At 47.4% G+C, this 27,733-nt stretch overlaps 1 pseudogene; it reads right to left on the bottom strand.

Moving 5' to 3' along the window:
• Positions 1 to 9,067, bottom strand: part of LOC138419516 (serine/threonine-protein kinase pim-1 pseudogene) — a 115,911-nt pseudogene extending 106,844 nt beyond the window's left edge.
• Between the last annotated feature and the right edge of the window lie 18,666 nt (positions 9,068 to 27,733).

Here is a 27,733-nt window from a genome sequence, read left to right as displayed (position 1 = left end):
TATGCAACAAAGAATACCTAATTAGGGGAAAAAAGTGAATATGCCTTAATTAGAGGGAAATACATGATTGAAAGACGCAGAGTTGTCTTTTAATATGAATGTAGTAATGAAGGTTAGCGCATGGCTCCTGGTCGGGCTGAGCCGAGCGCTCGGTGAATTAGTGGGAGCAGCACACACATCTCTTTGCAGATGATGCTCTGTAGAGGGATGCTCACAGAGGCCCTGAGCCGGCTTTGCCCAGTGAGGTGCCCACAGCATAAGCTGGTCATAGCTGGTCAACTTGGCCCCAGAAGCTTCTTGCCTCCTAGGATATAAACACCCCCACGACTTGTCATGGAGCTTAAAATGCAGAAAACAAATCAATAATTGTGCAACAAATATGTCCACGTGTCAGCATCTAGGAACCTTTGATAGTTTCCTTTCAGATGTATAACTGGCAAGGTTTGGATGTTTAGAAAATGAAAACAGAGCCATCTTCCTTCCAGGTCAGCTAGTCCAAGCAGGTCCCTCCAGTCACCCCAGCAGGGATGTGGGAGTTTTTACGATCCATGACAATGAAAAAAGAATGCTATCAGCTACGCTTCCTTTACTGCAGCGGGCATTTCAGAATACAAGCCACTACTAATTTTTCCCCTAATAGACAAACCACGTGTTATTTTACTTCCTCTCTTTTTCCCATTTTTCCCGAACTGTTCTGAGTATTGATTTTCATTTATTTTACACAATTCTTAATTGTCATCATTAGCTATCTATGCCACATCCCCCTGTTTAAATATGCCCTGTCAATTTTGCGGCATATTTATAGATTAATTTAAATGTGTTTTTAAATTTATGACTGCATACCTTTGGTATGTTTGTAACATTAAAATACTTATGGTACAGAATTTTTTAATTAAAACTATTCATCAAAGAAAGTCCAGGTAGCGAGCATCTCCTTGTGTGCGGTGGGGGTTCTGGCAGCCAGAGCAAGCAAAATAATAGGTCAATTAAAAAAAATCTAAAGATAGCGTTTGCAGAGACCCAATTGTTTAATGAGCATTTGCCAACCGATCCCCTCAAATTAAATTATGAACTTGCTTTTTTTAGTTATGGGCATCAGGGCTGCATGTGGCAGAAGGAGAGAGAAAGAGGCTAAGATGACTGCTGCCTGCACACAGGGTTTGCTTCTTGGGGTCCGACTGGCAGGGCAACAGACACCCCTTTCTGGGAACTGACACTGGAAACTGCATTCAAGTTCGCACTTCTTGTATCCAGGTGGCTCTGGTCTGCATGGCCATGCCAACTTTGTTTGGACCTCTTAAAACCCATAGCTTTACCCTTCCAGGCTTCCCCTTGAGAACCTGCTCCACTCTGCTGCTACTGAAACGCACTTTCTCACGGCAGTCACCGGCTAGAAAAAAAATCTCTTCTGTTCCTTGCCACGTGTGCTCCTAACTCACTTTGCGGAAGTGTCAGCTGCCTGGAGAACAGGAGGACCATCTGAAACAAACGGTGCATCAAGGGTGCCCTTAGCTGGTGCTTCCCAGGGATGCTGCTGTGGCTGCTTCTGAACAGGAGCACTGGCCTGAAAGGCCACTCAGAGGAAGCAGACACGTGATCAGTCAAAAAGCCAAACCACATCCCAGAATGCGGTTGTTGGGGCTCTGTGTCAAAATCCTGGAAATAACCAGGTGCTCTGGGGCTCTCCAACCAGGAACGGGTGAAAAAAAAGGCTCAACTTCATCCTACTCAGCCAGTCAGGTCAAAGGGTGTACCTGACGCTGAGTTTTTTTTAATTCTTCATTCTTCCTGTCTTATTCTCTCTTGGGTAGACCATAAAGTTTTGTATTTTCCCTCTTTTTTCTAACAGTTGTCTTTTAAATTAGTAAATCATGGACCCAGGATCTTGATAATAAGTTTCATATTTCCTACACTTCAAAAATAACATTTCCTAAAAGCAAAAGGGATGTTTTTCATCAGTATCCATATTTTCATAATATTTGATCAGTATTTTTTCTCTTTCTTACAATTTTTAGATTTACCTTCTTGTTTAGATTATCACAGACCCAACCCAAATGAGAATGCTGCTTACAAACAGGATATGATTTTTCAAAATAGCAAATTATTTATGATATTTCAAACATTTGGTATGGATAAAATTGACTTACACCCTATTGCTATTTTTATTTTTCTTATTCATCTGACTTTGGGGTGGAAATATTAGTGATAGGGCTAAATTTCAGTCCCTAAATACGCAACCTCAACAATAAAATGCTTTTCACAGTGTTCTAACATGAATTAGATCGTGTCAAATTTATTTTGAATCAAATGTTAGAAAAGTGAAGCTCTTCTATAAATTTGCCAGTTGGATATAGGGCAGCTGGGAGATTGCTCACTTGACTTCCTCACCAGGTTTGGGCCCTTTGGGGGGCATCCAGGGAGCAGAATCAGCTTACATATAAATATTTAGGTGGCCAATAGAAAAGCTGTTTCATGTACATCCTGCCATTCACACCCTGATTTATTTCTGATATGAGCTCTTATCAAAATGTCCCCACTGACAAGAGGGGGGCAAAGGCAGACAATAACAGAGATAGCTAATGGAGCAAGGTTACATTGGAATTGGACCAAATCCTCCTTTTACCCGACTTTGAATGCTAAATGAATCACTCAGATTTATATGGAGGTGGGAGCTCCAGAAGGTCCGCATCAGGTCAAAATAGGGTTACAATTCAATAAAACGCGCGGCAACGCTTTATTGACTAATGAACCCACCGTGCCGCCAACTGCTGTATTTTACTGTTGTCGACTATAACTGCCTGGCAATTACACTGTGAGTGTTTGCTAAAGACGTGCCTGTCTTTCCCCAGATCTGGAAGTAGGTTCAGAGAAGAGAGGCTCTGGGAGGAAACAGGTCTCACACCTCTCCCAAGTCTTCCGGGGACAGAAGCCAGGTACCAATGATAACAGTGCAAACAAGTTGATGCTGCTATTTTTAAATAAGCTGTTATTATTGACTAACAGAGGTTGCTGTGGGTGGGATGACAAAGCCTGGGAGCCAGAGAGTTGCTGCAAAGACTTCCACTAGAGAGCTCGTTAATGAGAAGCAGCTAAGCGGAGTCAAATGCTGGCGGCCATCCTTTCTGCTCCATCTTCTCTGAGGCAGAAACTGAGCTGCTGGCCGGCGGCTCTGTTCGAGATCTCGTCACTCTTCAGTCTTTGCCATCCGCCAAACATTTTGTCTGTGGACGTGTTACATCATCAGGTAAGGTGAGGAGCTGACGGCAAGAGGAATGACGTGGCAGAGATGATGGCGGTATTTTTGTATATACTAAAAAAAAGAGCGGTCGCCACTACAGGTGGCTCTGCTCCCACATATGCAGCCCACGTGCCCTGATGCAGGGGCCAGAGCAGTTCTAATGTGATTCTGGGCTTGCGAGTGTATATACATCCACATGCATACAGGGATGGGCTAAATTTACTCCAAACTGTTCTGTGCCTTAGTGCACTTGAAATGAACCTCAGCTTGGGAAAGTTCAGTGCCTGTGGCACCAGGGCCATTTGATGGTGTAATGGGTGCCTGGTGGCAAGCAGGATGGAATCAGCATACAGAAACTCTGTAGCCTCACCCTCTGAAGGCTGGATGAAGGCAGACCAACAGAGCAGAGGGTGAACTGGCAACACGGTTCCTCCTAGCGCAGAGGGTTTCTATATGTGGCTTAGGTTCTGTACGTAGGGGATGTTCAGGGGAGGAATTATTGAAGCTCAAGGGCTATTTCGAGTAAAAACTAGTTACAAAATGATTCACAGAGTATGTTTTCATCTTAATTTTTTTAACCCAACCAAACATCCTGAATACATTTACACGTGAATAAATGTGCACAAGTGATCTAGAAAGAGCCACATCAACCTAAGATTATGCTTGTTAATATCATACAGTGCTAACATCATGCCAGGCACTGTTCTAAATATTTTACATATATTAACATGCTACAATTATGTGGGGCAGTCACCATTCTGATGACAGAGAGGGACATTAAAGCACAGAGAGATGAAGCCACCTGCCCAGCCTCACACGGCAGACACAACAGGAGGAGGACTTAGCCCCAGACTGTTGGGCTCTTGAATCCACCATCCTCCACCATCTGTCTCCTATGCTGAGGAGGCGATGCTTGGGTGAGATGAAGTTAAGGATGGTGATCGAAAGGAAGTTCGATACACAACACTCGGTGCCACTGGACACCATGAATAGCCTTATGCTTTGGAGCAGGACCACCATCCATGCTAAATTCATGTTGTTGAGTCGTGTTCGGCTGGTTTTTAATATTTTTGATTTAAAATTATTGAGTTTTCTGTTTACATTTCATTTGCAGATTTACTTGGTTTTCAGCTGCTGTGCAGCTCTGTTTCAGGTGTACAAAACGGTGACACCGGTAGAAATAGATCTTCTACAGCCTCCAGCTGCCTTCCTCCTCATCCTTGGCCATATCCTCTGGAGACACTCATTCCCCACCATCTCTTTGCCTGCTTTCTTCCCTCCTCAGTGGTGTGCAAGTCTTCTCTCAAGACCAGCTGCTGCTCCAGGACAGTCTTGAGATCCCACTCCCTAAACAGTGTCTGACCTTCATAGGCCGTAGTGCTTTAAACACATATGAAGGGAACTGGAAAACTCACTTATGCTAAAGAGTTAGTGGTTCATGTAGAGCTGGTATTCATGTGGAAAAGGGCATAATGAAAAGCCAACTCTTTGGAACAGACCCTGACGCTGGGAGAGATTGAAGGTAAAAGAAAAAGGATGTGGCAGAGGACGAGATGGTTAGACAGCATCACTGACTCAATGAATATGAATCTGAGCAAACTCCAGGAGATAGTGAAGGACAGGGAAGCTTGGTCTGCTGCAGTCCATGGGGTCGCTAAGAGTCGAACATAACTTCGGAACTGAACAACATGATGAATTCAGTAGAAAAAAATAAAGATGGGATTTCAGGCTTCATAAGACTTGAGGAATATGGTGCCCGCTTATCCACGTACCATCTTGACCTTTGAGGTAGTGATGAAGTGGGGAGGTCTTAACCTGGCACAAGGGGCTGTCAAGATATTTCTAAGTTCTTTAGCTTATATGCCAAGGACATCACTGGGGAGAGGCATGAAGACAAACAGAGACTTGAAGGCATTTGGGTAGAAGGATCTTCCCTGGCTCCAAATGTAGAGAGTGCTTCCTGCACACAGGGAAGTTTCAGGGTTGCAGTCCTGGTCTGTGGCCACATTCACTTCCTCTCTGAAGTCTGTTTTCCCAGCAGTAAAAAAAAAAAAAAAAATTGAAGACTGCGCTCTCTAAGGACCTTCTAGTGGGACATCCACAAGACCCAGATTGATGGCACTCACTGCAGAAGATGACGCCCTGAAGGATGATGCCCCGGAGGTGTTGTTAGTTTCCGTGGCTTCAATCCCTCCCACCAGTCAGGACACCCCATCACGAATGTGTCACTTAATTCGTCCTCTGTTCTTACCAGAAGTCAGGCTGGTCCAACCCTACTCCATGGCCAGGTCAATGGGAAAATATCTACCTGTGTGGCGGGGGCCATTCACCTCTGCCCAAACTCCAAATGCAAAGTCCAGTGCTGGGGACATAATGGGAATTTGTGACACTCGGCGGAGAACTTTAGGTCCATAAACCATAGACAGTATGTAGTCGTTCATCTGTGACAGACATAATAGGAATAATCATCACTTAATAAGCAATCCAAGGCTAATTAAATGTTACTAATACACATTACAAAGATTCTTTTTATTTTTTTTTCTCACACTCCTTCAGAAGACCCTTTGCAAGAGTGTAGAGGAAAAGATCCTGCACATGAATACCGAGGAAAATACTGGGAAAAAATGTCTTCTTCAATGGAGCTGAGGGAGAGCCATCGCTCACTCCTTGACATCCCTTCTGAATCTCTGCAGGCAGGTGGGTTCACAGAGCTGAAGTGGGGGCTGCACTTCTGAAGACTTACAACTAGTGTGGCCAAGGTATTGGTCCCATGCTGCCAGCCCCTATCCTGTGTGGCAGCCTTTCCACATGAAGACTCCATGCCTGATTCACCTGCGCGGCAGCAGGTACCGAGTTATGCACTAAAATGACTCTGTAAAAGCCTCTGAATCCTTTATACTTGGCAGCTTCTGACTCTGGGGGAGGGCTGTGCTCACCCCAGGGTGGGAGGACTTGGTGGATATGCACAAAGATCCTTCGGGATCAAAGGACTTTTCCCCCGGTTTCTGGGAATGTTGATAGTAGACAACTCTCTGCTGAATTCCTCTACAAAAATTACTCTCTTCTGAGGACAGTTGCCTCCTCGAGGTCATATGGAAGCCCTGGGGGATGCCCATGTCCAGTGACAAGTCAGGTGGGTATCAAAGGTAGGCAATTCTGAAGGCCCATTCCAGTTCCTGAGCTCCCTGTGGGGTTAGCCAAGGCTTGGGCATAACTGCCTTCCAGTTCAACTTCGCCCTCTGCTCAGTCCTGCTTTCCTCCCTGAAGTACTGGTTGATGCCAAGCACAATCTTGAATAAGCCTCCTGCCTAAAAATCTAGGGCCCAGAGTCGATTTCCTGCTCCTCTACCCTGGAGCCCTGTATGGTGGCTGAGCTGCAAGTTCATTGTGTGAGGATTTGATTCAGACACTCGGTTCCCAGCCCACTGTGGCTCTGAGCTAGGCTCTCCAGACACAGACCTGAGCCAGAAAGGTCTCCTGTGAAAATGGTTCCTGCAAGAGCATCCTGAGTTGAGATTTAGGAGATGGAATGAACAGAATAGGGCAGGAGGAAGATTCCAGCAACGCAGGGTCTCAGGGACATTCTAGGCTTGAATTCAGGGGGAGAGTGTTCTGGTGCATAAACCATAACTGAAAGCCAATGCCTTTTATATCAGTCAATCTTTGATTGTGGTTGCCGTGGTGATAAGAATCAGGGCATAGCTTCTTGAGGGGTAGCTCCCATGGCAAAGAGCAGTTCTCCAGAGAAGGAGCAACTGAGAGCCGGTACCCTGGGGAACGGGTGGGCACAGTGTCTATGGTACCACTTGTCCTTCTGACGGAAAAAAAGCTTGTTGCCCATGAGCTGTGTCCACCCTGGTCCCAGGAGACTCATTCCATTCATTTCCTGTCTGAACCATCATCACAGATGATGTCAGAGAAAGGACGCTCTTATATTTGCATGTTTAAAACATTTTGTTTTGCAAGCCTTTTCTCATCTGCAGTCTCCTCTTTTCTTCACAACCACACTGAAGTTGGTAGAATTGGCGTTGCTATTCCATTTCACAGATGGGGAACACTAAGTCCTAAGAGAGGCCAGACCAAAAGTCACCCATGTTGAGGCAGAGGTGGGGCTCAGCACAGCCCTCCAGTGTGTAACTCAGGGTACCGGAAATCAGGCAGGGGTCCCTTGGTGCCACCACCAGTGGAAGAGCCCACGTTATTGTCTATGAAGTGCACAACCTGGGCAAGCTACCCTGGGCCCACTCCCACAGACCGGAGCTGGAGTCAGACCACCCTAGAGACCATGGGGACTCCCCTCTGACCTGAGTCAGCTGCTTTTCACTGGTCTTCTGTACTCTGCCTCCTGCTGTCTTCTTTCCCTTCTCAAAGTCTCTGCTCTTCAGAACTTCAGCTTGCAAGAGTTTCCAGCATGTCACTATGGCTCTGGCTTTAACCAGACCTAACTCCCTAAAACCAGCCTGCCAGTGGGCAATCCCTGCCCCAACCCAACCACATGTTTCTTACTCTCCTGTTCCTCAGAGCATATTGGCTCAGCTTATCTTTTGATGCTGCATCGGAGGTCACAGGCCAGTCGACGGATTGTTGGACTTTTGATCTTCATCCAGACCCAGGCCACCAGGTGGGATTACCTGGTACAAAAGGGTGGCCAGTGCCCTTCACAGGGTCTGTGAAGGCAGACCCCTCTGGTACACCAGGTCTGGATTGTCACGTCTCAGGGCATCAGGGGCAGATCGTGAACAGAAGCTCTTTCCAACTCTGAATTCTGTGATCATAAGGCCCAAACCATACCCCTTAGAAACAAACCCCAAGGACAACTCACCATCTGGATGGCTGATCCATTTGCTGATATCTTCCTAGTCAAGCCACCAGGCTGGAGATAAGATCTCAGCAGGCTGTGCCCACAGACAATGTGCGTCAGTGTCTCACGTGGTTATCCGTGGGATCAGTACATCTGGTGCCCTGCAGGGGGATGGGCTTCGGTGATAGGCAGACAGATCTCTCTTGATAGAGAAGATGGAAAAAGAAGGTATTATTAAAAAGAAAGAAAGAAAGAAAGAAAAAAGACACTCAATTTGAGGTCAGAAGACCCACACTACGACATTGGCAAATCAAGGGATCCCTCCAAGCTGTCATTTCTTCACTTGCAAATGAGGACAGCAGTTTGGAAACTGACCAGGCAGATGTTTGTGAAAGCCAGAGGTGGACGCTGGTGCTCAGGAGTCACGTCTCCAGGGACATTCCTGTCTGGCAGCAGCCTCTCCTGGGCTTGCGGTGGTGGTGGTCACACGGGGCCGTGCATCTTTCCTGTTTGCTCATTGTCCCGGCCACGTCCTACCTTCTCTCCATCACGGCTGAGTCTTGCTCCCTGGCCTTGCGAACGGGCCGCTCCTTCTGGCAGGGAGCAATAGCCCGGAAGGACCCAGCTGCTCAGCTCCAACCTCCACCCCAGGGTTGTGCCCTGTACACCCACCATCTTGCCCCCACCCCCTTTTTTTAAAGTTTGTTTCTTTTCATAAGCCCACACAGTGTGAGGGGAGCCCTGCGTAGCTTCTACCTCTCTTATATACAGTAGCTTGTTTTATGACTTTGTTTTAAAAACTATTGGCTTAGGGTGCAATAACACAGATGTCTTTGCCTCACAAGAGAACCGTGAATTTCCACTTCTCTCTCCTCAGTGACAGCTCCATTACCTTCCATGGATAGTCTCTTCTTTGGCCCTGCAAAAAGCAGGGGGAAAATGGTGTTTCTCCCGCAATTGGCCCTTACCGCCAGGGCCACCGGATCAATAGCGCCGGCGCCCAAGCTCCCTCCTTGGGCCCTCTGCATCCTCGCACTCAGTCCTGTCGCAGCCTCCTGGTGGTGGAGGAACACCACGTCTGAATACCCAGAGGAGTGCTAAAGCCATCACGAAAGAAAGATCTGTTTTCTCGCTTGCGTCCTGCAGGCGTTTCTGTAAGTGGTGGCAACCCAGTGGCGGGGAAACTTTGTGGGCTGCCTTCCTAAATCTTCACCTGCCTGACCTCAGCCTGACAACTTCTTAACAGGCGCAGAGAACAGTCAATGCTCCGTGCGGAGCAGAGCGCTCCATCAGCCTCTCCCGCAAATGTCGGGAGTCTGGGCTGGATGCGAAGCGGGGAGAGCGGGAGGCAGATTTACACGCATATCACGGCGGGCACGCGGCGGAGTCAGCCTGTCTTGCTCTCACAGGCAGAACTCTTCCTGCTCGGTAGCATGTCATACTGTCACGCTGCCTCTTCCCTGTGTGTAAAGTGGTAAGGTGTGAGTTTAATTAGCATAGAACAAAATTTCTTACTCTCTAATAATAACACCTTGAATTTTGATGTTACCTGCTCTCCAAGGAACTCAAAGCATTAAAACAAAAATGCATTTCTTCATTATGTCTCTTCTGACTCCAGAGACAAGGGTCAGAGCCCCATTCCACCCATTCTGCCGACAGGGAAACCGAAGTGGAGGGCTGTTCCTGGTTTACTAAAGCACTGGAGGAGCTTAACGGCCCTCTTTTCTCTTAATAGTTGTCCTTCAGTTTTATGCAGAATGTATGAGCTTCAATTCCTTGAAAACAAGGGTGATGGGACTCATGTAGGGGCTGCAATAAGAGTGCCTTCAGACAAGTGGCAGGTGACATTCATGAATGGGGTGGGTCAGGTTTACCCAGCGGGAAGTGGCTGGGCCTGGACAAACCAGAAGGGGGTGCTTCCCTTGCTCCAGATAAGTATTGGCATGCAAGTCAACAAATCCAGCATCATCAAATCTTCTAATACATACATCTACAAATGCTGACACCCACTCCCCCAAAAAACTATAATATCCTCTCTTTTACAACGAATATGTGTCCTGTTGAGCACGGCCTCTAGTCCATGACTTTTAGACTAAGCTAGCGTTTGCACACTAAGACTAGCATGCTAGCTTGTGGATGGCATGTTAGGGTGATTTGAGAAACACACTGGCCCGAAACGGGTGGAGGCTCTGCTCCAACTGTAGTGTGAGATGCTGGCTCCCTGAGGCATGGCAGTGACATGGAAAGAAAGAGGTGAAGCCCAAAGAGGCAGAGGAAAAAGAATGTGGCCAATTAAATTAAGGGAGAACCTCAGTTCAGTTCAGTCGCTCAGTCGTGTGCAACTCTTTGCAACCCCATGGACTGCAGCACGCCAGGCTTCCCTGTCCATCACCAACTCTCGGAGTTTACTCAAACTCATGTCCATTGAGTTGGTGATGCCATCCAACTGTCTCATCCTCTGTCATCCCCTTCTTTCTGCCTTCAATCGTTTCTAGCATCAGGGTCTTTTCCAGTGAGTCAGTTCTTCACATCAAAGTATTGGAGTTTCAGCTTCAGCATCAGTCCTTCCAATGAATATTCAGGACTGATGTCCTTTGGAATGGACTGATTGGATCTCCTTGTAGTCAAAGGGACTCTCAAGAGTCTTCTCCAACACCACAGTTCAAAAGCATCTGAACCTACCTACAAAGGTTCTAACTGGAGAGCCCAGGGTCAGGAGGGTGGTAGTGATGTCCTTTGATGAGGACAGAATTGCTGAGAGAAGCCACTTATGGGATCTGGGACTGGGAACGGTGACTGTGAGCATTTCTGCATCAGGTACTCCAGGCAGAAAGAGGACAGATAGGGAAGGATGCCCTGTGTCCTGTATGTTCTGGGGCTTCTTCATTTCTGAGGAAAGTATACATTATAAAAATTGTGAGATCAATTTGGTCTTCAGCTTGAGGTCACCGACTTTTTATTTGGCCAGGTGAGCACCTGAAAAATGACTAAATATCCATAGCAACTGTCTCAATTTTGTTGAAGAAAAGATCTTCTCAAATTAGAATATATCTCATCATAGTCCTTTAAAGGAAATAAAATTTAGCTTAATAAAAAGCATTATTCCTTAGCTTGTATATATGCATTTATTTTATCACAAATGGACATGGGTCCATGGATTACTGTTGGAGAGCCACTAATCTGACCCTCCAGAAGTAGCTGAGAAGAAAAGACTTGGGCTGGGTTTTAGAAGCAGTCACAAGAGGGGAGATTTGTGAGCTTGAGGAATCCCCAGCACCGCTAAGACAGAGAGGCACAAAAAATAGCTGCTCTATTCTAAGACCCAGAGGAGGTTCTCTGCCAAAGGCTTGGGGAAGAAAGAGCGAGGAGACAGAAGGAGCAGTGGGGGTGATGGGCGGGTGAACCAGCCCTCAGGGGAGGATGTGCTTGGCAGGATAAAAACAGTCCTTTGGCTCAATGGGCATTTTGAGTTGTCTGGAGCCCCATCCGATTCATTTTAGGGGCAGTGACAGAGCCTTGTATGTCCCTCTGAGAACAAAGGCTGGAGTTTGAGATGCAGGGATAGCCACCTTCCTCTGGATACCAAGAACAAGTAGGTGAACTAAGTTGGGTAGCCGTAGGGGTTACACAGGTCCCCAGATACTGGAGGACAGTCCCACACAATCCATAAACTTAGACGGCTGCTTTCTGGGCAACCGTCTCTCTCTGCATTAGGCCTCCAGGCTGACATTGATGAAGATTCTCCGGACACCCAGACTTTCCCTTGGATGAGGATTAACCATGGCTGTTAGTACTTGTGGAGGGGGAGCCTCCCCTCCCCTCACCAGAAGTGTGTGCTTCCTGGGGATTATGAGTTAATGCATCTCATAATGTTGTTGGCTTGTTGGTTTCTCCAGGTTTTGTGGTCTATTTGGAAGTTGTATTCCAGGGCTCCCACGGGCCACCTGGCTGCAGTTCCACTTGGATCAGGGTTTGCCATTAAATGCAGTGAGAAGCTCGGGCCATTTATCATGGTGAATCCAGTGCCTAAATCTGGGAGGAAATGGTCATTGCTCCAAATCGGATCTGAGTCTCCCTGCCAGGAACCGAGTAGGGCTAGCTCTGCTGGATTTCTGGGCTGAGTCGTTATCTGTTTGTAAAAATGAATGCTATTCATTTAACTCCTCTCCTGGATCTTATCCATCAGGCAATGAATTTCACTGGTTTGCATATTCATTCATTCATTAAATGTTTACTGAACTCTTACTGTATACCAAACCTTGTACACGTTAACATAATCAAGTAACATTCTTGTCTCATATTCTAGAGGAGAAGACAAACAGAAAACAGCAACTAGGTAATTTCAGAAAGTAATAAATGATCAGAAGAAAAAGCAAAGAGTTGAATATTATAACAAACAACATAACCAAACAATGGGCAAAAGACCTCAGCAGACTTTTCTCCAAGGAAGATATACAGATGGGCAATAAACATGTGAAAAAACGCCCAACATTGCTCATTACTAGAGAAAGGCAAGTCAAAGCTACGGTGAGATATCACCTCACACTAATCAGAATCATCAAAAAATCTGCAAACTATAAATGCTGGAGAGGATGTGGAGAAAAGGGAACCCTCTTGCCCTGTTGGTAGGAATGTAAATCGAACAGCCACTATGGAGAACAGTATGGAGAAGCCCTAAAAAAAACTAGGAATATAACTACCATATGTCCCAGCAATCCCACTACTGGGCATATACCCTGAGAAAACCACAATTCAAAAAGACACATGTACCCCAGTGTTCCTTGCAGCACTATTTACAATAGCCAGGACATGGAAGCAACCTAGATGTCCATCAGCAGATGAATGGATAAAGAAGTTGTGGTACTTATACACAATGGACTATTACTCAGCAATAAAAAGGAATAAATTTGAATCAGTTAGACCAGGGCAGATGGACTTAGAGTCTATAATACAGAGTGAAGTAAGTCAGAAAAACAAGTATCGTATATTAACACATGTATATGAAATCTAGAAAAATGATGCTGATGAGCCTATTTACAGGGCAGGAATAGAGACACACATATAGAGAGCAGACTTGTGGACACAGTGGGGAAAGGAGAGGGAGGGACAAACTGAGAAAGTAGTATTGACATGTATTCCCTGCTATGTGTAAAACAGCTAGCAGGTGGGAAGCTGCTATATGATACAGGAAGTCCAGCTTGGCACTCTGTGATAACTTAGAGGGGTATGATGGAGGTTGAGGTGGGAGGGAGGTTCAAGAAGCATGGGATATACATATAATTATGATGGATTCACGTTGTTGTATGGTGGAAAAGAACACAATATTATAAAAACAATTATCTTCCAATTAAAAAATTAATGGAAAGAGTGACTGGGCTTCTTTAAGATAGTTGTCGGAGATGATCCTTCTAGGGAGGTGGTATCTGAGAAGATATGAATCCACTCAGGGCTGAGGGCCTGGGAGAAGATTATTCCAGGGGGAGATCACAGCAAGTGCCAAGTTTTTCTTGGAGGAATGAGCGTGGCATGTTTGGGGAACAGACAGAAGACCATTATGGCTGAAACAGGCAAGCAAGTTGTGACTAGTGGAAGATGAGGTTGGAAGGGAGGTAGAAACCAGATAATGCAGAAACTTACAGGTCATGGTGAGGCTTTGGGATTGATCATATTAGAGTTGTGAAGAAAAGCACTGAAGAGTTTTTAGCTATAAGGTATATTAGTCAAAACAGGAGAGGTTGTGCTGCAGTAACTGATAACACTGAAATTCGAAAAACTTAAAACAATTTCTCCCTCAGACCATAAGTACATCTTAAGTCAACGGAGGGGATGTGCTTCTCACCATGTATATTAGCAGTTTCAGCTTGACAGACAGTCCACAGTCTTGAATGTTACTGGTTCCCATGTCTTGGAGAAGGCCAGTGGCACATCACTCACCGTCTTAAAGGTATAAATTCAGGGAGTGACACGGGCAACTTTCATCACTTTCCATTAACAAACTAGGTCACACATTGTTGCCTGTCCTCAGAAAGATGTGTTGCTAGCCTGAATGACTACCATCCAGGGCCCCTGCTGGTGGAGATGAGTCCAGGGACCCAGCAACAGTCTCTGGGGTCCCTGCAATCATGGGCTCCATGGTGCAGTGTTCACCTTGGAATCATTTCCCCCCTAAATAAGGCTGATCCAGCTATTGAGTTTAATCGCTAATGTAGGAGTAAAGACTGGAGTTATTGATTTAAATTTTTGCAAAACATTGGGATAGATCTCTGAGAAAGCAGCTAATGGGGAATCTCACTTAGTGCAAGATCTGTGCTTGGATATGACCCTGGGCTGTTGCTGGCCTGCTCCCTGCTTGTGAGTGCCCACCTGCCGCCCACCTCCACAGTGGCCTGGAGAAGGTATTTGCCTGGATTGGGTGACCCTGACAATGGTGAAGACCAGACATCCTTGGAGAGTCTCCCCATTCTCCTTTGGTTCCATGGACTCTATTCTCCTCTAGAGGCTCCAGGACTGTGGCCACCGTGATATCTATGGTGTGGACATCCCTCCAGCTGGGGCTCCCTGTTTTGCTGGAGTCTCTTTCTGCAGTCTTGGTTTTCCCAGTTGAGTGGCTTCCTCATGCATCACATCATCTACCTCTGAGGGCCTTTAGGTGCCAGAGGAGCGGCAGGAATCTCTGCCCTCCTGTTTAACCATTCACTGCTTGGGGTTCACATAGAGTGGCCTTTCCCCTCTCCCCAAGCAGGGCAGGGGCTTTCCCCAGTGACCATCTGACTGAATTCTGTCTTCTCTCACTGTGACTTCCCTGCCCAACTCCAGCTCAGCTGAGAGGTGAAGGGCCAAGGTGCCTGGACCACCAGCCCTGGCTGAGACCTCTGTCCTGTTCATCTTTCCTGAGGCTCTTATTCTACTGTTGGGCCAAAAACCTTGTCACAGTGACTCTCCAAGGATGTCTGGTCTTCACCATTGTCAGGGTCAGAGTTGGGCAGGACTGAGCATACTCGCACTTGCCATTTGTAGTCCCTGCGACTCCTCCCTGCCAAGCCTGACCTCTCCCTCTACCCCAGCTGATGCCCATATGTGGGGGTGCTGAGATGGGCTGCCCAGAGCCCCTTCAGGAGGAGGGGGCATATTCCCCCAGCTGTTTGGAAAGGCTCCAACATTCAGCCTTCAGCTGGCACCCCTTTCAGGAGCACCTGCCTGAAGACCTAGCCCTGCCCATGGGTTACCCTTTTTCCAGGCTTGATTGATCCAGGTAGGGGGTGTAAAGGCCTCAGAATCCGGAATCCTCCACCCTGTTGGCTGAGGCTTCACCACTCAGCATCCTCCCCTGCCCAGTCCAGCTTCTTTCATCCTCTTCCTTGTCTTCCATGGGGATTGCAAGAGTGCTCATTAACAAACTCCCACTTTGGAGCCCGCCTCTCAGGAAACCCCACCTGCACCTGCCACAAGCCGCCTGTGAGGAGGAGAGAGGCCTGGGAAGGGGAGGAAGAGCCGTGGAGAGACACCTGCGGCAGACACGGCAGCCCGTCCTATCTCCCGGCCCCTCTCTCGGCCTCCTGGTACCTGACCTGGGCCATCCTGCTAGACACGACTTCTGCTTTTCAGCCATGTCCACATGCTTGGGTCCAAACGAGCAAGTTCCACACTCTGGTCAAACAAGGAGTTGATTATATAGCCTTTCCATTCATCACAGTGAGTGCTTTTTGTTTAATTTATTTATTTTAATTGGACGCTAATTACAATATTGTAGTGGTTTTTGCCATACATCGACATGAATCAGCCATGGGTGTACATGTGTTCCCCATCCTGAAACCCCCTCCCACCTCCCTCCCCATCCCATTCCTCAAGGTCATCCCAGTGCACCAGCCCTGAGCACCCTGTCTCATGCATTGAACCTGGACTGGCGATCTGTTTCACATATGATAATATACATGTTTCAATGCCATTCTCTCAAATCATCCTACCCTCGCCTTCTCCCACAGAGTCCAAAAGACTGTTCTATACATCTGTGTCTCTTTTGCTGTCTCGCATATAGGGTCATCATTGTCATTTTCTAAATTCCATATATATGCATTAGTATACTGTATTGGTGTTTTTCGTTCTGACTTACTTTACTCTGTATAATAGGCTGCACTTCATCCACCTCATTAGAACTGGTTCAAATGTATTCTTTTTAATGGCTGAGTAATACTCCACTGTGGTTCCCATTCATTTTACTCTCCTTGTTCACATTTGCTCTTCAGCTCCTTTTCATCTAGGGTGGGATGAGGTGTGACTTAAGGGGGACCTGGCAAGGGCCGCAGGGTCTGGAGGCCCAGGAAAGGGAAGGCCTTGCCCTTCAGTCTGGCCAGAAACCTCATCTTTGCCTTCCTGGTCTTTCACCCTGTGGACGGTGAAAAGCATCTCCTTGGTCTCCTTCTGCTTCCTCGGCCCTGAGGATGCTGAGAGGGCTCGTCCACTTGTCATGAGTGTTTCCCAAGGATGCGTGCCCTCAGAGCCAGGCACCATGTGGACGGGGAGTTCAAAGGAAAGAAGAAGGTCATCCTTGTAGTGAAGGGCACAGTCTCACACAGAGGAACACAACTGAGCTGTGGAAGAATGGCATCAAGCTGTGGTTCCCAGCCTCCAGGATCTAATGCCTGGTGATCTTAGGTGGAGCCGATGTAATAATAACAGAAATAAACCACACAATAAATGTAATGTATAATGCACTTGAATTATGTGAAATCATCCCCCCACCCCTCTGGTCCATGGAAAAATCATCTTCCATGAAAAATGGTTGGGGACCACTGGCATCAGAAACTGTGCAGAGACCTAGAGGGTCAGCACATGTCACCAAGGCTGGGAAGCAGCGAGGGCTTCCTGGAAGAGGCGACATTTGAGCTGAGCCTTGAAGGGAGAGTTCATGTCCTGGGACTTTACCCCTTTCCTGAGTTGCCGTAATCCTTCTTGGCCCCTCTGAGGGCTGAAAAGTGAGGCAGCCATGGGGCCCCTTCAGGCCAGGCAGGAGCACGTCCTGTGTTCATGTCTTGGTTGTTCTGTACACGTGACCCCTGGCCAGCCTTCATTTTGTCCACATGTGAGCAGCCGAGCTTTGGGAGCCGGAGAGGAGAGTGGATGTGGGGTGGCTGCTGAGACCAGAGGGAGCAACAGGGCAGAGGGCACTCAGGAGGAAAGGCCTCTGCTCTCCTGGTGGGAGGACGCAAAAGTCCAGTCCTGGGACTCGAGCTCCTGACAAGCTTCCCTGGTGGGTGCCTTCTGACGCCCCCGGCAGTGAGAGGTCCTGGGCGAGGCCTTTACTTGGGGCTCAGAAGCCCCAGGATGACCGACACCTGGAGTCTGACAAGCTCGGAGACTGCAGGCAAACCCCCGTCCCTCCCTGGGCCTAGGTATCTTGATTGGGAAATACGAACCTCCCTCCAGAAAAACTCTCTGTAAAAGTTCTTGTTTTTCTGTTCATTTAAGCTCTGTTTTGATACACAGAGCACGACGAATGTTCAGTGTGCATCCTCCCTGAGTCAGGCAAGGTCTCTCACCACCATCCCCGTCCCTGGGGGTTGATGTTTGTTCACTCACTGATTCCTTCTTTCTCTCATTCATCAACTTTTTCAACAAATGCCCCCTCTGTGCCTGGCCCAGGTCCAAGTGTCGGGGACACAGCGGTGAACACCCTGTGCCCGTCTCTACCCTCCTGTTCTGGTGTGGGGGACAGAAAAGCGAGTGAACAAAGGGAAATTCCCCTGTCCCTCCACCACCTGCCCTCAGAGTCACTAAAGGGGCTGATGAGGACTCCATCTCCGTGTTCCCCCAGGAGGCCACATGCTTTAATTGGATTTAACTCTCTCTAAAGTTTAATACAAAGGCAATAGTTTGGTTTTCATCATGATGGATATTATACTCTGAATACATCTTTTCAAAGGATGTGGCCCTTCCCCCTAGTTACTAATCTACCCCAGCCTCCACTGGAGACTCATTAGGGCAAAAGGACCAAAGCGTGCTGTTCTCTCAAAGGGGAAACTGAGGCAGCAGGCAGGAGATTCGCCCACTGCCAACTTCCAACGGGATTTGCCGCTGAAGCCCTGTCTAAGCAGCTTAGGAAGGGTCCTCCTGGTCTGGGCGGGCCCCTCCTCGTCCACGCCGTTGCCCTGCCTGTCCCCTGGTAGTGCAGCAAATGGTGAGGCCCTGGAGGAGTCAGTCTGCTGTGATCTGGTAAATTCAGCCAAGTGGGTGGCCTGAGCTGGGCTGGCCCAGCTGATGAGCATTTTTGTGTTGTTTGGTTTTTGTGTGCCTCTGTTTATTTTTGCCTTAACAGCACAGGCTGACTTTTGATCCTGCCCCAAACTGACTTTCTTTCTCCTTCCTCCTAGACTCAGCTCACTTTGCTTCAGTTTGGAAATCATTTCTCAGTTTTTTCCCTCTGTGGACTCTAAGGTTTCAGGAGCAGCTGAACTGTAAAAAATCCTTACTGAGAGGCCCTCCCCAGAACCACAAAGTGGGTTCAGAACTGTGTGAGGGGTGTAGCCCTGGGCATGGCCTCGTGGGGTCTACGCTGGGCCAAACATCTGCTCAGAGATGGGAACCACCAGCTGGTTAGCTTCATGCAGAGAGAAGTAACCCTAGGTACTTGTAAATTGTTATTTGTGGATATAGAGACGCTTCCATCAACCCAGCTGTGTTAGAAAATTTGATCAAAACTGAAAGATGTTCAGGTAATAAATTTAATTCCAAATTACAGAGCCAGAGATATACACTGACTTTCAGGAAATGGAAAAGTCCACCCAGGCCCATCACTGTAGACTTTGAACACTACGGCATTTGACAAAGCTATGAAGAGGCCCTCCCTGGGTGAGGCACTATGCTTGGGACCAACCCCAGCAATGAGCTTCCGGTTTCTGCCCCGACACGTGGCGCTGTGTGCCGAAGGTGGGGCCTGGTGTGGTAACAGACACCCCAACCAGGCCGTGTGATGTGAGCTGCCACTTCAGGTTGCTGGTCTAGCCAGGGAAAGGAATGCAGGCCCTGGTCTTCTGGGTGTGAGATTGCGGAACAAGATAAAACTTAGCACTCTTAGGAAACTGACTAAGTTCAGTGTTTCCAGACTGTGATATGTGGTCTGAGTGGCAAAGCAGGACCCACCCTAGGGAGGAAGGTGAGTCCCATCATGAAGGTCTTTGAAAACATGTTAAAGAGGGTATTTAACATGGGTATTTCCCTGGCAGTCCAGTGGTTAAGACTCTGTGCTCCCAGTACAGGAGGCCGGGTTTGATCCCTGATCAGGGAACTAGATCTTGCATGCCACAACTCCATGCTGAAAATAAAAACAGATCCTGTATGCTGCAGCAGAGACTGAGGATATCACGTGCTGCAACTCAGACTCGGCACAGCCAAATAAATAAATAAATAAATATTTGTAAAAGATGGAGGGATTCTGCAACAGAGAATAAACATCCAAGCTGCAAGGTCAAGTTTGCATTAAGAACAATGACACGTTGCAGTGTGGAAGATACATTGAATGCATTTGTACCTTTTAGTTTCTGCTTAGTCTCTCAGTCATGTCTGATTCTTTGTAGCCCCAGCCAGGCTCCTCTCTGTCCAAGGGATTCTCCAGGCAAGAATACTGGAGTGAGTTGCCATTTCCTACTCCAGGGGATCTTTCCTGACCCCAGGGATCCAACCTGCATCTCTTGTATCTCCTGCATTGGCAGGTGAATGCTTACCACCAGTGCCACCTGGGAAGCCCATTGGATGTATTAGAGGCTGGTAATATGGCAGCTGTTGAATTGATCAAGTGAAAGGAAGTGGTGGGGGGGACCTGGTCATGGCAGTAGTAATGATGAGAAAGGACAGTCATGGGAATGGACACAATTCAGTGATGGAACAGACAATGGCTTCACTGGGGAGGAAATAATCTAGGATGGTCTCAGGTCATTGATCTCCAGACAAAGAATTCAAGGCAGGTGAGGACAGGAAGAGAGGTGGTAGGTTAACCTTGCATGCACTTATGAGATATCCAAGACTGTTGTTCAGAAAATTTATATTCAAAGTCACATTTGATGCCAAAGGAGAGATAAAGTTTGCCCACAGAGTAACATGGAAAGAGAGAAAAAAGAAAATCCTAAGGAAATTTCTTATAATGGCAAGATCATGAGGAGTAAGTCTACCAGGAAGAGACCAGAAAGAAATGGCCAAAAAGGGAGCAACAATCCAAGTCTGAAAGTCAAACATTTTTGAAGTATTTATGCTCTCATGCTTGCAGAGAAATCAGGTTAACTAGGAATTGAAAAGCATCCTTGTCTGCACGCATAATGGCGTTCTTGGTGACACAAGCTTCCATGAGATGGGAAGAGCAACTGCCAAACTGTGTGATGAGTTCATTGTGAAATCACATACAAGCCCCCATGTCCCTGTCCTTTGAAGAAAAAAGCTTTTGCTTTAGTTTCCCAAGCATTCTGAGTCTCAGAAGACTGGCTCAAGATTTAACGATCAGGAAATGTGAAGATGTAGAAGCAAACAAACAAACAAAATAGCTTTGGGCCAGGAAATGGCTAACAATTTGGACTCTAAACCTGCCACATAGTGGTAGAGTTTGGGAATCCCTGAGCTCCCAGTTCCTTGGATGACAGAGATATAGGCTATATCTGAGTTATTTTTACAGGAAGCAGACCAGATCCCCAGCAGGTGAAAACTGCTGACTACAACCACTAGACCCTAGACCAGTCGAAACCAGAAGGCAGATGATGCTTGAAATCTTACCTTGATGCCAACCAATTGTGCATGAGCTGATTACACACTCTGCACCCCTGCTCCCTCACACTGCCTTTAAATACCTTACTTGAAAGCCATTGGGGAGTTTGGGTCTTCTGAACATAAGCTGCCCATTCACCTTGCTGGGTGCCCTTCAATAACTGCTGTGCATTCCTTTACCATAACCTAATGTCAACACATTGTCTTTACTGCATGTGAGTGAGTACAGTCATATTTTGTTCACTGACAATTTCAGGAAGAGTGGAGACAGCAAGTGTAGACCACTCGATCAGAAACTTGGCTGGGTGTGAGGACAAGAAGCTGCTTAGGGCTGTAGGATTATTTTGGGAGGGATTTAAGTATGTTTTGTTGTTAAAAGGAAGGAACAGAGAGAGAAGACCGTGGGAGATGTTGAAAATATAGGAGAGAGAGAAGTGAATCCCCGAAGCCATAGCACTCAGAGAGCAGACTTGGAAGAAAAGTGGAGCAGAAAGAAAGTGGGATGGTCAACTTTCCATGCAAGGAGAGAAGGTTTGTATACTGAGATGGGAGAGAAAGAGGGAGGGTAGGAGATGTAGAGAAAGCCAGGTGCAAAAACTCAGGAGAGGTGGTACAGAGTGTGGAAGGCTCCGCTAGGCCCAGAGACTTTGTGTTTGTAGAGCTCCAATTTGCAGAAGACTGTGGCTTTTCTCCAGCGTTGCTTGTTCATTCAGAGTGGGAATACAGAAGAAAGGGAAATGGATGGATTCAGGACTGGGATTTTGCCAGGGTAGAGCATGGACAATGCAGAGAACGGAGACATGGAGGATCCTCACACCTAAGTGGTTGAAACAAAAGAACATAGGGCACAGATGAAGAACCAAAGGCAGAAAGCATTGCTAGGAAGGATGAGAGAATCGACATGCATTCTACCAGAAATCCCAGTAAAATAGAAGAAAATGTGTATAAAGAGAAAATCTTCAAGACAAAGACAAGACCCTGTGCCTGAGAATGTGTTGCTTCTAGCATTTAAGACTTGAGACTCATAGTTTCTAGGGGAAGGTGTAGACCGTCTGAGGTTGACCAGTCACCCATATGGCTAACGTAGGATGGATGCGGGTCACTGGAAATTAGCAGGTGGATCAGACATTTGTGCGGCATCAGTGATGGGCGATGGGCCATGCATGTTAAGGCTGTGGGGTGTGCATGGTTAGTCGCTCAGTCTTGTCCACCTCTTCAGCCCCATGGACTATAGCCCACCAAGCTCCTCTGTCAATGTGATTTTCCAGGTAAGAATGCTGGAGTGGGCTGCCATTTCCTCCTTCAGGGGATCTTCCCAACCCAGGGATCCAACCTGCCTCTCCTGTGTCTCCTGTATTACAGGCGGATTCTTTACCCGCTGAACTATCTGGGAAGCCTGTGTGTTAAGGCTGAGGTCACCTTAAATGATGACAGTAGGTTAGGGGCAAGAGGAAATGCTGATCCAGTTGTCATGGTGTCTGAGGAACGAGAATGACCGAGAAGAATAACTGTATCCAGAAGACTGGTGAATGCCAGGAATTACCAGAGGTGAAGGGTAGCACAGGCAGATGGTGCTTATCTTCAGGGACAGAGGGAAAATGATTCCCAGCTGACACTGATGTACATGGAGCCTGGAAGAAGGCACAGTTGCCCCTATAGAGGACTTCAGGGGAAGCTTGTCCCTAAAGAGCGTCACCAAGCCCACAGCACCAATTAGAGCAGAATGAGAACGTTGGAGATAGAAGGGAGATTTAAGGAGGTTCGTTCATCAAGGAACAGGACTCCCATCTAGCAGTTTGGAGGGGAGAGGAACGCACGGCATGGGGATGGGAGAACTTGGAGGCTGGGTCGCTAGAGGTCAGAGGTAGAAGTGTTGTAGGAGTAGTGGTATCAGCTTGTGCCCAAGAGACCCATGAACTGGGGAAAGAGTGCTTGAGAACCAGTAAGTAACAGCAGAATTTATTGCTTCAATAGATTCCCTATAAGTGTTGGAAACACAGGCTCAGGCGCCATCATTTCCAGAGGCATTCAGCCTGTGGAGCCCAGTGCCCCCTGGGTCCTCCTCCTGTGGGGTCTTCCCTAGAGCAACCAGGAGCTCTGCCCCCATGGTGGCCTGGTTTTTGTCCTGGGATCACCGGACTCCCATGGTTGCCACTTTGGGGGAGCTGCTACTTCCCTACTAACAATCCAGGTCCCTACCAGGAAGCTTGTTCCACATCAGATAAGGGAGAAATGACTTTTTTTCCCCTTAAATTAGGATTTGACAGAGTAATTGTTAAATTGGTATTTTACTTTAAAACCCTTTCTTTGAGCTTATAAATTGACAGTAGAGAGAAACTTTCTCAACAGAGATTTTTATAAGATGTATCATTACTAAACTGTATTTAAATACATTGAATGAGCATACATTATCATCAGTATAATGGGAGTAGAAAGGACAATTGTTTTATTTCTAAAATACTTCAGTGATGTTCACACAATGAGACTTCATGACCTTATCAGCTCCGAAGGATGATGCCGGTGTTGCAGGTTTGAGTTTCTTAAAACAGAGCATCTCAGGTCTCATGAGGGAATGAACAGTGGGTGGGATGTGTATTCCAAGACCCAAGTGTTGAGATTTTTTTTAAGAACATGTTTCAAAAATTACTGCTGTTTTGCAAGAAAGTACAAATAATCTAAGATCGTAGCCCCCAATTTTAAGAACCAGGAATTCATTCCTGGTTCTTAAACTAGAGTCTAGTACTGATAGTCCTGGAAAAGTGTATGATAAACTGAGCTAAAGCCAATTTTCAAGTGTCGAATTGGAACTCACCACAAGAAAGTCATTAGACTAGTTCCTGGGGGCGGGGGGTTGGGTGGGGGCGGGAAGTTGTCAAGACTAACATGGCAGACAGAATAACCCACGTGCTGATGGTGATGGCTGGATGAGCAAGGCCCTTCCATGCTTCTGTTACATTCCACCCAAGAGAGCATCCTGGGATAGCAGAAGGGGGTCTGGGTCTAATGTCTTTATTTGTCTAAATCTGTGATTTATCCTCCCTGGGTTCTTCTGTCTTGAGATAAACCCATCTTCTGTCCTTCCCTCTGTTCCACTTAGTCACATGCTGGGCTCATACCTGTTGCTCCCTGCAGAGGACAGTGGGTGGATGGACGGATGAGAGAAGGAAGAAAAGAAGAAATTCATCTCTGAAATCCTCTCACCCCAGGCTCAGCATCAGTCTCTAATATCCGAGGTAACATGCTGGGAGAGCCCTGAGAGGTTGAGTCCCCCCACCCCCAACCCCGTGAAGCTCCAACCAACTCCCTGATGGATTCAGGTTGGAAAGACCAGCACTCCTGAGTCTAGAAAGCTTCAGACCCGGAAGCAAGGTGGCTCGGTGATAAAGAACACACCGGCCAGTGCAGGAGACATGGGTTTGATGCCTGGGTTGGGAAGATCCCCTGGAGTAGGACAATGGCAACCCACTCTGGTGTTCTTGTCTGGGAAATTCCATGGACAGAGGAGCCTAGCGGGCTACAGTGCGTGGGGTCGCAGAGAGTTGATACGACTGAATGAGCACGCAAGAAAGAAACTCCTCTACCTCCCACTTCTACAGTGTGGGTGCAAAGAACACAGATTTGTTGGCCAGATTTCAGTGTCTAGAGCAGAATCACATATTATAGCCACCTTTCAGGTCTTACCTTTTCTGCCCCCCGCCCTTATGACCTTTAAGAGAAAAGTCATAAATATTAGATGTGAGACCACCAAAGGTGCTGAGTGTAGAATAAAGTCCCAGAGCCCATGACTCTGCTCGGTGGTCCCAGTGGCCGCTACAGAGACATTTAATGAAGATGCAAATGCCTCCTCAGGTGGCTGATGCCTAGTGGACCACGAGTCAAGTTAGAAGGCTAGAGGGTGAAAAAGTCCCAGAATCTCTCTTATCTTCCTCCTGCCCTAGCTGTCCACCTCCCATTCCTCCAGTTTTTCTCCCTCCTCCCTCAGTCCTTGACTCAGAGAGGTCTGGTCAGACCCTGTGGGGCTCTCTGAGACCTTCAGCCCCCACCCTCCCTGACAGCTCGCCGCCGCTCTTCTCTGTCAGCCAGAACTTGCAGTAATGCCACTTGGAATTCCACCTTCCCTGGCATGTTTGATGAGGAAATGACTGGAAACCTGAAAGTCTATCACTACCAGGGAGTGACAATATATATATAAAAAAAGATTCCAGTTATGAGTGTAAGTTTAAAAATGTAACTAAAAGCCTTCATCAAAGTTTAAAGAGCTTCTTGCGCTTTTAGCATCTGCTTATTCTGATTTATTGACAATGACACACCTAGGAACCGTCGTCTCAGCTGAGGCAGTGAAGTAATGGACTTTAGGGGGAGAGGGAAGAAGAGAGAGAGGGGGGAAAAAAAGGAAAAAAAAAAAAAAAGAGAAGGTACAGCTCACAGAAGAGAGACCGCTGATTACAGCCCACTAATTTGTTATGCACTCCGGCAAATCAGCAGTGATTCATATGACAAATAAGGAGAAAAAATTAACAGCTGTCATGTTGTGATGTGTTAATTTCCTGACAGTCTCTGCACTGAAGCCAATTACTGATTTAAGGGCAGGGAGAGAGAGCCCTGTTCAAGCTTCTAATTAGGCTTCTTCAAGACTAAAAGGATAAAAGCAAAAATAAGAGCGAGAGAATGAGGCAGGTAGCTGGGCTCCACAAGGCTCACATGCTTTTAAAGCCCCAGTTAAATAGCTTTAAGCTTAAGTGTGTTTAAGATAAGAATTTAGAAACATTTATTCACTTTTATCCCTGACCTGGTGGTTTAGGCTTTTGTGGAGTAATTGGGAGTCGAGTGAGGCCCAGGGCTCTTGTTGGCCTCTTTCTGCACGAGTCCAGCCTCTCAGATGTAATCTACTAATAATACCTTTGTTTAGTCGTGTCAACAACCATTCATCACCACGGTAGACAAAGGGCGGTGGGCGCCCCACCAGCATCTCTGCTCGGGAGTCTTGCAGGAGGCATGTGGGTTCTGACTGTGCCTCCGTTACACTAAATGTTCCCGTTGGCGTTGGCCCCAGGAGAGAGGCCCTGGGGTGGGGGGTTGCAGGGTCTGGATACTTAGACATCAAGGTGACCTCCGCACAGAACCAGGGAAGGGAGAATTCAGACATTATTGGCTGGACTCTCGCTCCTACTGTCTGGTCTGGCTGTCTCATTTGGCATCTCCGTTGGTCCGGCTATCCAGAAGACGAGATATTCTCTGGGAACCTGAAGAGTCTCCCCCAGGAAGAACTAGGGGTTCCAGGCTGCTGGGGGACTTATGCTTAGCCATTCTAGGGCCAGGGCTCCAGCAAAGCTACCCATAGTAGAAACTCTTTGTCTCCACCATTATGACCCATGAGAAAAATGGAACGCTGCCCAGTGTTATATTCCAGCCTGGATGGGAACAGGGTTAGGCGGAGAATGGATACATGCATATGTATGACTGAGTCCCATTGCTGTTCAACTGAAACTATCACAACATTGTTAATCAGCTATACCCCAATTTAAAAAATTACTTTTAAATGAAATCTAAAAAGAAACAAAAGGGAAAATGGGATTTCAGAGGACCATGGACCTCTGAGTATGACCAGCTACGCTGGTGACTCTCTTTTTATATTGCCTTCGAAGAAAAGCAGTTCCTTTCGCATCTGTGCCCCTCACTCATTTCTGGTGCGTATGCACGCATGCTAGGTCGCTTCAGTGGCGTCTGACTCTTTGTGACCCTATGGACCAAGCCCACCAGGGTCCTCTGTCCATAGGCTTCTCCAGGCAAGAACAGTGGCGTGGTTTCCCATGCCCTCCTTCATGGCATCTTCCTAACCCAGGGACTGAACCCGCATCTCTTATGTCTCCTGCATTGGCAGGTGGGTTCTTTACCACTAGTGCCAGGGAAGCCCCATCATTCCTGGGGCTTGCTTAAAGATTCAGTAAAATTTAGATTTGGGTACTTCACCTCATGCGAAGAGTTGACTCATTGGAAAAGACCCTGATGCTGGGAGAGATTGGGGGCAGGAGGAGAAGGGGACAACAGAGGACGAGGTGGCTGGATGGCATCACTGGCTCGATGGACGTGAGTCTGAGTGAACTCTGGGAGTTGGTGATAGACAGGGAGGCCTGGAGTGCTGCGATTCATGGGGTCGCAAAGAGTCGGACATGACTGAGCGACTGAACTGAACTGAACTGAACTCAGTGGAGGGGGCTTCCTGGTGGCTCAGTCAGTACAGAATCTGCCTGCGATGCAGGAGACCTGGGTTCGATCCCAGGGTCAGGAAGTAAGAGAAGATACACTTATCCTCTTACACAGGAGTAAGAGAAGATAGATTTCCAAAGAAACTAAGGGAATACGCCCTGGAAAAGGAGGAATGGATAAGGCACAAACGTGTCCTGGACTGGCCAAGTGGCCACAGAAGCAAGCCTTTTCAGAAATCTTCTCGATCCACATTGACTGTTTCTGAATTTCCTTGAGCTTCCTAATATTTGAATTTATTTAAGGTGATCGCTGACTTTTTAGAGGGAAGCAGGCAGGGGCCATGGCAGCAGCGGTTGGGGCAGGAGCCCATTAGCAGTGACTTCTTATTTTCTCAACACTGACTCTGGGACCCTGATATACAGAGCGGGGCCTCCTTTATTGCAGGGCTTTCTTTCCATTGAGATTTATCACAAGCCTGGGAGTAAAACAGGCCCCTACCCGGGAGGGGCAGCCATGGACCCTGGTGATACAGCCCTGCTCGGGGACCTGTGTAGCCCCAGCTGAGGTCACGCCAGCTCTGCACCCCAGAGAATTGTTGCCTCCTGCTGCCCGAGCGTCTGGGTCCAGGGTAAGCGCATCATTACTACAATTAAAGAATCACTCATGCGTTGACCGGTGAGGGGAAAACAGGTCCCTAGAGCCCCAGCCTCCTCCCGGATGGCTTCCTCCTTTCAGGCAGGTGC

This window comes from Ovis canadensis, chromosome 14 (assembly GCF_042477335.2).
Source record: "Ovis canadensis isolate MfBH-ARS-UI-01 breed Bighorn chromosome 14, ARS-UI_OviCan_v2, whole genome shotgun sequence".
Taxonomy (NCBI): Eukaryota; Metazoa; Chordata; class Mammalia; order Artiodactyla; family Bovidae; genus Ovis; species Ovis canadensis.
The sequence above is the reverse complement of the archived record's forward strand: the minus strand, read 5'-3'. Positions and strand labels throughout refer to the sequence as shown.